Raw genomic sequence first — 11,217 nt, forward strand, 5'->3', positions numbered from 1 at the left:
GGCTGCTTCCCTGCCCTCCGTGGGGCGAGAGCTGCCCACGTCTGCCCATTGCTGGTGTCTCCGGCCAGCTGCAGGAGCTGTGCCTGTCCCCTTGTCTGGCTCCCGCTGGGTCTCCTCACATCCCTGTCCCCATCCAGCCCCCAGCCTGTGCTGCAGAGAAACTCCTAATTCAGCAGGTCCTGATAGTTTGGGTCGGCCTTCCTTTATGTTCTTCAAAAGCCGGCCCAGAGAGTTCTTGTAGTCTTCACATGTGTGCCAGAAGAAGGAGGGTCTTTAGGCAGGGGCAGCAGAAGAGCAGGGAGCTCTCCTGGGGTGACACCTTGCTGCCTTCAGGTGAGATACACCACCTTCCTCTCCAGCACAAAGCCAGAGGGTGTACCAGTTTGAGAACTCTGATTTCTTTCACTTCACCCCCAATATTCGTGGGACCGTTCTGTAACTCTGGGGTTACCTGCAGGTGTGTCGTGTTAGGGCCCCAGTTGTACTTTCGGGGGTGGCTGCAGGGTGCACGTGCTGTGGTACCTACTGCTGAGCCCAGGACCTGCCTGTGGGAGGAGGCACAGAAGGACAGTACCTAGCTTTGGCTTTTGACCAGTAGCAGCAGTGCTGGAAAGGGACCAGATGCTGGAAGTCCCTCAGAGAAGGGACTTGCTGTCCCAGAGCAGGTTCTCAAGCATGCTGTGACCATAGGTGGGAGAGATTTAAAGGCTTTGGAGTCCTGCAGATGATGTTTTCATGTCATGGGGTATGTGTTACAGACACGTCTGGCTGCCTGTGAGTGTTTTTCATGGTCCCACAAAGCAAGAACTTTGCTTTTATCATTTTTACACCTCCTTGGCTCTGACCTACCTGGATTTTCCAGTGCATGCACTGCAGTGCCCAAATAGGCCTATCAAAGTGTCTGACTCGGGCTGGGCAGGGGGATTATCCGGACATGAAACCTGCAGACTGACCTCCTGGTAGCATATGCTAACCCCAAGCAGGTATTTTTGCAGATAAATTAATCTCATGTAGTCACAGAAATGAGAATTTTGGAGCAGTTGGAGTAACTGGAGTTACACCTGCAATTTCATAAACAGGGTTTAGAAATCTGTTACCTCCTCACAGCTTTCTGCTGTGAGCGGATGCTGCTCCCAAGAAAAGGTTTTGTTGCTTCCATTTTATTTTTGAATTGCAGTGGTAAGTACACCCTCCTAATGCCGATCAGTGCTGCCTCCATAGTGTTTGTCATTTACCCCTTGTGTGTCTCTGCAGACTGTCCACTGGGATTGCCGAGCCAGAATGGCTAAAACCAGTAAATAGTGGGCTTGTTTTTTCCCAGGGGTTTCTGTACCTGTGAAAGCAAATGCCAGTAGATGCAGATACACATGAACAAAGAGAGCACCGAAGAGCAGAGACATTTATCATCTTGGGTTTGCTCTGTTTGCCTCCGTGTGCTTCTACACTCTCCGTGTTTTCCATTGCTGTAGTCTGTCTTGGAGGGAATAGCTGCAACTAATGCTTAGAGCCATTCTATTCTCTTGTAGATCCCTCTGCAGAATTATACTACAGTTGAATTAGTTTTAGATATACACACGAAATACGGAGCAGCAAACCCAACCGTTCATAGGCTGCAGACTGCTCGGAGGCCGTGTATGGAATCCATGAGCCAGACAGTTCTGCTGCTGTGGGTCATTGATGTGTCCTTCCTGGTGGAAACCAGGTGGGCTGGGAACCAGTGCATGCCCAAGGACTGGAGAGGTCTCTCAGTTAAATTTGGAGGAGGCTGTGTTTGAAAGGCTTCTCCTCCCCAAGAACCTGGTGGCTTTCCTTACAGAGTAGTTGCTCAGGGGTGTGGAGCAAGGAGCAATTGTGTGAATTTCTGTACACAGTTCTTAGGACACAATAGTGTCCGTTGGGTTCACGGAACCCTCACAGCCATCTTAGAACATAGGAAGTAGCAGGTTGCCTTAATTCAGGCCTTTGTGTGCAGACATTATTTTGGTTCTTAATTATAAGTAGCTCCATACATATTTTTCCAGCAGGATTCTTGCCTCATTCTGTGAGTAATTATTCCATTTCTTTTTATCTTCCTCTTTCATTACATTGCCCCAGGCTTTGTCTAATACAATCCAAAGCTTTCACCGAATGAAGAATTATTTATTGTCTCATGGGCATTTCCGTGGTGCTCTGTGTTCTGTTTGTGTTTCACAGACACTTAAAGAACTTACCTCGGCAGTGTGGTCTGAAATCAGCCGGCGCTCTTGTCCTCATGTTCAGGGTCGGCTGATGCACCACATGTGCCTCAAAGGTCCTGTTCTGGCTGCCCAGCCTGGTGCCCAGCCCTGCAGTCTGTGCTGCTGGAGAAGGGCTGCTCCACTTCTAGGGGGCTTCCCTGGCTCTACTGGTTTTCATCTCACCTTCAAGACTCAGCGAGTATTATGTATTCCCTCTTTCTGCTTCCGTTCTGTCATATTAGGCCATCACACATCCTTTAGTTTTCCTTCCTCCCTTATCACCTGATCTTGAAAATCCTTGCTGTGGACTGTGGGCAAAGGATGAACTGAGTCTGTTGTTTTTCCATGGATCCCTGTTGGCTTCTGCATGGGGAGATTGTGTCCTCCATGTCTTTGATACTGATATCCTGCAATTTATGGAGAGGATTGAAAAATTGTCTTGTGCATTGTTGTTACTGCTTTTGGTTATCTGCTGGGAGTTGAGGTGGTGCAGTGCTGTAAGAAGTTAAAAAGAAGCACTATCAAAACAAGGAAAGCTTCAGTCCATCACAACTTCCCTGGAGATAGATGAAACAATAAATCCCAGGCGAGGGGAGTTAATCTGTGTCCGTAGTGTTCCATTACAGAATGTGAGCTCAGGGTGGGTTTCTGTGTCATGGCGCATTATTGCAACAGTCCCTTGCTGCACGTGGGGGTCCCCTCCTGTCCCCTGGGTCCTGCCTCCAGAAGGAGCTCACTTCCATGGTGCTCCTCTGACTCACTGCTGGGGTTCTACGCTGCAGTCCCTGGGGCAGCTGGAGCCAAGGCAAGGGAAGGGACTGGCACACCTGGGTGCCCCTTGACTTTGGGATATGGGGCAGAGCACAGTGGTATAAGACAGTCCTCAAGCTTTTCCTTCAGAAACTGGTGGTTCTTTTCCAAAAGACTTAATATGGGGGAAAAATAGGATTTTAATTTAAATCCTTAGAACAGGCTCCACACATAGAGAGGAGTTTGGGTGGCTAAGTCTGAGCTGCATTATCAACACAAGACCCAAGTGTGCGTTGCATCCGAGCCTCCTTGGAGAGCCCTCCTGCTTAACACAGGGATCATTCCCTTGGCGGCCGGAGGAAACAAAACATCACTGGTATGGAGAGTCCTAGCCTGGGTCTGTGTTACAGAAAGCCCTCTTCAATCACTCAGCAGCTACATAATTACAATATGGACAACAGATTTCGATCCTGCTGTCTTTCCAGGTTCCCCCCAGACCTTTTGATTACATAATTTGCTTTTTATCCAGTGTTTTTCCATATTCCCAGGCTGCTCTAGTTCACCTGAGTGTTCACAGCTTAACAACTCACACTGAACTGATTATTTTCAAGTAGATGTACAAAATCTGTTACAAAGGTCTGGGCAGTGGCATTGTGAGGCCTGCTTACGGTTACTGTCTTCAGTTGTTCTTTCCCCATTTGTTTTCCTGACCCTGGAAAAGATGAGGCTCCCTGAATTCTTCAGCTCCTGCCTCTCCCAGCACTGAGAAGGGAGTGGGCTGGAAGCCCTGAGTCTCTTCGTTGGTGATGTTGCTGTGTTGTGGCACAATTTTTTTTTTCTTTTTTCATCACTCCATCCTATTGCTTTCCGTACGACGCTTTGCAGGCAAAAGTACAGATTTTCCACCGTGTTCAATCAGGGATGACAGCATCCCTGGAAATATGAAGTGACAAAACTGTATGCTTTCCTGAGGATCAGAATGTCCCTAGTCCATGCTTTGGTTCAGTTACAAGGGGAGTTCAACCATTCCCAAGCTCTGTGCTGCTCCACAGGAGCTGCTGGATGAGGCTAGCTCTGGGTGACATCCCTCACATCCTGACTGGCTGTAGGAGAGGTCACTTCATGTGAAGTTTGTTGGTTCCTGTTGGTCAGAGGTGCACAGGTGAGCAGCAGAGGTGCCCTTGCAGGGCTGTCGTGGGTCCTGTGGTGGAGCCGCAGCTGGACAGGAGCATGCAGGGTTGAGGGCAGCACTTTACGGGCCAGCTGATAGGAAGTGTACTCTCATTGTGCTTTGGTTTAGCACTATAATTAGCAGGATCAATACTCACACTCCTGTGTGCATCTCCATGTACAGCAGCGCTTGCGCCTGTGTCTCCCAGGGGAGATTTTGGGGGTCTGGAAGATTCTCTGCAGTTGAAGTTGCCCAAGAGTGGATTTGCTGTGCTGGCAAGTCTTTGTAGCGCAGCTGTGGGAGAAGAGAGAGTTCAGTGCTGCAGGAGGGTGCCCAAGTACAGTCAGACCTGTTCGTTTCCCCCTCTCTGGGCTGCTCAGCAAGTGCACGGCGACGCAGGTGTGCAAGGGATACCTGTACTCCTGGAGTTAGGTACTGCAGCTGGAGAACAGCGTCTCTGGCTGTTCCCTCACCCTCTTGGCATCTCCTCCCTCCCTCAAGAGGTTTTCAGCCAGCATCCCACTCTGTTTCCCCTACACTGGAAGGGGTTGGCCGGCATAAGTGGGCCAGTGCTGACTCTCCTGTGGACTTTGTCCTTCTGCGAAACATGGGAAGGAAGTCTTCCACAGGAGGAGTCTTAGTGGAGCTCTTGGCTTTCAGCTGTCACCACAGAGGTTTGCATCTTTGGGCATCTCTTCTAAGGAATGATTAATTAGTACTTGCAGGTGTGTTGCACAATTAAAAAGGCGTGGGGGATGTTATTACAAGTTCAGCCTCTTGCTTTCTGTTAACCTCTCTTGTTCTGTGTCCACAGACCCCATGGGACTGTGGGTGTGCAGGGATGCTGCTCCTCACGGGCGACATAAACAATGTCCTTGTTAGGAGCTGCTCCAAGACCCTGTGAAGAAGTTGGCTGCTGGAGCCAAGCAGGAGCTGGGACTGTGCCTCCCCCTGGGCTTTAGCCCCTCCTCATTAAGCAGGTCCGGGCTATTGATTGGGAGCTTGTGTTTGGAAGAGTCTTACTTACTCCATGCATTATCTTGACAGATTGATCAGACCTGATTGAGAACCTCTTAAAGGAACGAACAGCTGTAATGGGAAAGTTGGACTCTGTCATCCGTTAGGATGATTCTGGGAGCGAGAAGAACGAGGCTGACATCTTGGAGCAATTGTATTTACAATTAACATGGCTGAAAACGATTGCCTCTATTGATCCCCCCTTCCTGCAATTACAGCCCCATTGTTTACATTCCAGCACTTCAGTTATAAAAAGGAAATTCAATAATTATTGCATTATTTAAAGTTAAAGTGCCACAGAGTTTGCTGGCTATGCTCGCTGGTTGATTTAACGTTCAGTAAAATCCATGCTGAGCTCTCCATCCTTAGGCTGAGCAATATTTGGCTTTTAATGAGACTTCAAGGGCTGGTGGAACAAACCCCATTTGCTGGGTCACTTTTGGGTTTGTGGGGGAACCCAAAACCTTGCAGCACAGCCAGGACCAGCTGCATGGCTAGCGAGGAGAGCATCTGTGGTGTCACTTAATGCCAGGCAGGGCTGGAGGGCTCAGAAAATACAGATTTGGTGGGGTATAGGGATGGGCTGTTAATGGGGGCAGTTGTGGCTGTTTTTCAGGCCTTTCCGTGTGATCTGGGGACTTAGATTGGTACCTCGGCCTCTGTGGCAGGAGGGAGTGCTACATTTCCAGCCTCTTGGTAAGAAAAGTAAGGATCAGAGAGCAGTTACCACAAGCTGAGCTGCAGAAACTCAGGGACAAACAAGCCTGAACCCCACCGCTGGCACTGCACCGTGGAGCTGTGATGCACAGAGGCAGGAGGCTGGAGGAGGGAAGGGTTTGTAATGCTGCTCCTCTGGAAGCAGTAAACAATTCAGGATGTTGATGGATATGAAAGAGCAGAAGTTCAGCTTTTGAACCTGCTGGATGCAGAATCAATTTTCCCCCCTTCCAGGGGGATGGGGGGCAGCTGTGGGCACTCCAGCTCTCCCCAGAGCGCAGACAGCGTGTCCCACTGCGCGCTGCAGCCGCCCGCCGCTCCCCGGCTCCAGGAAATTCCAGCTGGGGCTGCAGGTGTGAAAGGAGAGCAAGATGAATTGGCCAACCCTGACTTTTATGGAGTACTTGGAACAGACCAGGATCAGACAGCTGCATCCACATGACTTTCATTAAAAATTCAGATTCTTCTCCTCCAGGGCTGTGTGATTTATCTCATGCAGCACATCAGAGGCACATGGGGGCCAAGAGATGCTCACAAGGCTTCTGAGGTCTGCAGTGGGGTCGGGTCCCTTTCTGTGGTGACCCGTAGCCCCCCTCCAGCTCCGCTGTCAGGGTCACCTCCTGTCCCTCCCTGGGGGCATACAGTCCTCGCTGGCACCTGAAGTGTTTCCTACCAAGCCTGTGACTAATTACCCCTGTCTGACCTTACCCCGAGGAAGAGTCAGTCCCTGGGTATTCTCCTGCGCTGCACATGTGCTGGTGGGGCTGAAGTGGTTCCAGTAGCTCCTGAGCTTGGGTCAACCTCTCCGAGTAAACGCTGAGGCGCTCCCTGGTTCTGTGTGCTGGTTCTGGTCACTGGGGCTGCTCAGACATCAGTGCTTGCAGGAGGCGGCCAGCGCAGTGCACCTCTGCAGTGCTGCTTCTTTCTGTGGCTTTTGTGATCTTCCAGCAGATTTTGGCTCCTCCTTCTCCAGCTGCATCTGTCAATTCTCTGAAATCACTGCTAACTTTACCCATGGTAACGGAGCTGAGCGCTGAGTTCAGAGGTAGGAAAAGTGTTACATGTGGACAAAACCTCTGCCAAAGATGTTGAAGTCTGACAACTTCTTTTTCGAGAAGCCCTGAATAGTGGAGTGACCTTTGTTTTCGTGGCAGGGTATCCTGCGATGTGAGAGTGCTGGGAAGTGATGTGGAGGAGGTTTCTCCAGACTGTTTGTCAGTGACCCACACACCACCTGGCCGTACGGAATGGTCAGAGGGGTGAGGAAGAGGATGTTTGTGCAAGCAGGAGGGCGGGGGACTCGCTGGGGCCGTGCCTGGCAGGCTTTGCACAGCCCTGGGGTGCTGTCAGCTGAGGATCTGCAGGGCTGCAGCCGGCAGCCCTCTCACAGCCAGAGCGAGGAACATTGTTCCTTTTGGTTGTGCTGGTTTGCTGCTGTGTAGCGTTTATGAGCTTATTTTCCCACTTTGGGTTCTGGATCCCAGTCCTGTTATCTCACCTGCTTCTCCTGCCCAGAGAGACCCAGACGTGCAGGGGATCTCACAGGGGAGCTGGGGACCGCCATCTGCCTGTCATTGGGACAGTGACTGAGTTTCTGCTGCTGGTTGTCCTGTCAAAGTCTGCACAAGAAGAGGCCATCCTCGAGTGTGGAGAGAGTTTTCTCACACGTTCTACTGCTTTTGTACCACGGACACCACTTGGGGGTGGTGACGGGGTGTTCCCCCTCACAGTGCAAACCAAGGACTTGAGAGTGCTGTGAGCATGGGCTTGTCCTGAGCAGCATTCAGGGCCCTCCGAAGGGAAAGCTTTGTGCCAGTTGAGGTTAAGACTGCATAGAAATGGGACCTTTTTTTATTGAGTAATAAACATCCAAAGCACGAGATAGTTCAAAGTGTTGTTGCATCTCCCTGGTGGGCTGAGGTTACAGGTCAGATGTCCCCCAGAACAGCAGCTGAGCTACTTAACATGGCAGAGAGGGACTGGAGAACCCCCTCGTGCCCCTGGCAGTGCTTCGGGGGGGGTTCTGTCCTGTCACCATCGGAATCAGGCTCGTTACACCATGGCTGAATAAACTTTGCACAGAAGAGATTTTGAGCAGATAGTTGTTTAACATCTTTAAAAATTTAAAAGATTTTAAAAAATTTAAAAGATGTAGAAAAGCTTAGAAATCAGATGGTGAATATGAACTGCAGGAGCAGCTACAGAGACGTTCATGAGAGTTTGTTACTTGTGTAACAGCAGCAACTTGGGGTCTCAGTCCTGGGTACTACAGTTTTAGCTCCAAGGACCATTGTGTGGTATGTGGCATGGGGTGAGGGGGGCTGCCTGCAGTCGGGCAGGCTGATACAGTGTCATGTTCAATTCCATGATTATTGTAAGTTACTGTGAGTGAGGCAGCATAAGAGGGGGAGAGACGGTAAAATAAACAGAGTTTGGGGTATGTGAAGGATGGAGGGAGAGTAAAAAGAACTGACTGTAGCGTCATTCCTTACTTTGTTTAAAAATCAGATTTCCGTAGTCGTACCCTGTGAGCATTTACTACTTAGTAGAAGAAAACAGTTCTGAGGCAGATGTTGGAGAGTGGCACATGGGCCTGGCCCAGCGCGTGCAGCTGACACCGGTGTTCGGCCACCCCGGCCACACCGGGGCCAGGGCAGGGCTGGGGGACACTGAGGGGTGGGTGGCACGGAGTGGGGGCAGAGGAGGGAGATGAGGCCTCTGAGCAGGACCCTCCTGTGCTAATCACTGTGAGAACACAGCCTTGCCCGGAGACCTGCACACTCCGTGCACGGCGGACAGGCTGCGCTTGGTGTGGCGCATGTGGGAATAGGTGCTGGGAGCCCGTGGTGCTGAGCCACAGTTGGTGTACGGACAGGAACACCCGTGTCCCCTGGGAAGCTGCACTCGTGAGCCGTATGGTTTCCATCAGAGCGTTCCTCTCTCTGTTTCTGATTTAAAGTGTAGCTTTGACTCACCCTGATCAATATTTTGCATGCCATGCGTGAAGAACCAGATGTTGGAAGTTTCCTATTGTGGAGAGGGAGGGGGCGAACACCCCCCCAGACTCACAGAAATCGATGTTTTCTGACAGAAGTTGGTTGGTTTTCCTTGGAACAATATATTCTTTTGATTTTCAAGTTGATTTGTCTTCTAACAAGGTTCTGGTTTAGTATTTTGAATTTGTTTCCTGTGATACGGATAAATTCTCACAAGAGGGAAGTTTAACAGTGTGATGGGCAATAACTACACGTACTTGGACAGCATTTCATCGCCTCCAGCAGCGCACAGCTTGGACTGGCTCAGCCCTCACATCTTTTTTCTCTGGACTGCTCCTTTCCTCTGCTGGGGGATGGGTTGAATCAGGTGCACACTGTGCTGTGCCCAGGGCTTGGTGGTGGTGGCACCCTCAGCCTGTGACTTGTCTATCACAATAGGCAGGTGAGGCTGACCCCAGCGCGAGGGATGTTTGAGACGAAGCAAAAGAAGAGCATAAAATAAGACACATTTATTAAACTGTTTAAAACAAATGTTTTCCTAAAACCCCCTTTTAAATGAGAACAGCGCAGACTGTGCCTCTGGTTCCACAGAGACCATGTCCTTAATATTTCCTTGAACCCGTGACCGGATTTTTCTCTAATTGCTCACTGGGGGTTTCCTCTGGCTCTGTGCAGAAGCTGCTGCTGAGCCCGTGGGCGCTTCCTGAGCTCCAGCACGGGGTTTGTGGGATGGGCTGGCGAGGATGGGGCTGGTGTGGTTCCTGGAGCCAGGCCCCAGCCTGCAGCAAGCTGGGAGCAGGGAGGTTATGGCAGGGGTTGGAGCTGGGGCGTTATGGCAGGGGTCAGGGCAGAGCCAGGCTGGCGAGGCTGGCCCGTCTGAGGTGGGCACGCGACTCTTGCGACGGGCTCGCTGACCTTTCATGCCTTAAGCCATTCATCTTTTTTTGGCTCAGGAAGAGGGTAACACATGCAGACAATAGAAATGAGATGAGGAAGAAGTTCTTATAAGGCAAAACAGCAAAAAATCTTTTGAGGGCACCAGTGGGATTAGTGCCCTCGTGGATTCTTCAAATATTACAGTGAATTTAATTAAATACATCGTGATCCCAAAAGAGGCTAGTCTAATTAGCCAGATCTAGAATACATTTATTCTCTTTCCTCACCCTTCCAATCAGAAGCCTAGGCATCAGCTCATATCCTATTTTTAATCATTCCTAGACTCAGAGGGCTCTCCTTCCTCCATGTGAGCAAGGCACACAGCGCTGGGTAATATGTGTCTTTAATCTTATCTCAGCTGTAACTGAGATAATAAGCATCAGAATTTTTACCAGAAGGTCCTGGCTGCACGTAGGCAATATTTTTGATTGACAAACCTCAAGATCATTTCCAAATCACTGTACTTGTGCCTCGGGCCAAGTGTGTGGTGAGGAAAGAGTTCCGTGAGATGACACAAAGACACAAGGGGGTGTCGGGGTTGGATGGGAGGAGCTGGCAGGGAGTATTGCTCAGCTGAACTGTTCGGTGTGGGGTGGAAACACCAAAGGCCTTCACTGAGGGATCTCATTTTGTTTCACCTTGGTATTCATTTTTTCTCAACTAGTGACACACCCTTACTGTGGAATTGGGAAAGTTCCTGTGACCTCCTGCTGCCCAGGGGGAAGGGACAGCAGCTGTGCCGTGGCAGCCAGCGTGGCTGTGCATGGTGAATTCTTCCTTCTGGTTCTAAGAAATAATTGCCACGTCTGTGGGATCCATGACAGGAAATGGCTGTTTGTTTCCCCAGAGGCACGTATCTGTGTACCAGAGGATTGATAAGTTTTGCCAAATAATCGCGGTATCATAATCTGGAATTAGTGGTATTGGCTGCAACAGCACAGCTCAGGAGGGGGACAAGGTTTTTCCAAGTGCTGGCCTCTCACAGTGGTACTTGGCTGCATGCTCACCGTTGGCTTTTCAGCCTGGGTTTCACAGGCCAGGCTGCTGCTTCCCTCCTGACCCAAGGGAGTAAAACTTGGATGCCAGGGAGCGGAGAGCTGGATGATGGACAGGATGGCTCTGCACTCTGCTTCCATACACTGTGCAGGACCTCTCTATCTATTGGGTTTGTTGTGTTCTAGGGTTGCTTTAGTTTTACTCTTCATAGTTTTCCATGAGAATTTACAAAATTTAATTTTATGTTTGATATGCAGTTGGATCCTCTCCCAGGACAAGCTTTGAGTGTGAAGGAGTGAGCCCTGAGTGGGTCATGAGCAGGTGTTACTGCTGGGTCTAGTGCTTTCCCTCACTGAGGGAGGTGATCTTGTCTGTCTCCATCTGTGCTTTGTGCCCATTTCAGTGTCTTTTGGTTTTC

The 11,217-nt window shown here is 50.2% G+C and overlaps 1 protein-coding gene across 1 annotated transcript in view; it reads left to right on the forward strand.

Annotated features, from left to right (window-relative positions):
- The window catches only part of ZFHX3 (zinc finger homeobox 3), an 86,787-nt gene that overhangs the window by 18,389 nt on the left and 57,181 nt on the right, over positions 1–11,217 (forward strand).

Source organism: Corvus brachyrhynchos, unplaced genomic scaffold (assembly GCF_000691975.1).
Source record: "Corvus brachyrhynchos isolate BGI_N302 unplaced genomic scaffold, ASM69197v1 scaffold365, whole genome shotgun sequence".
Taxonomy (NCBI): Eukaryota; Metazoa; Chordata; class Aves; order Passeriformes; family Corvidae; genus Corvus; species Corvus brachyrhynchos.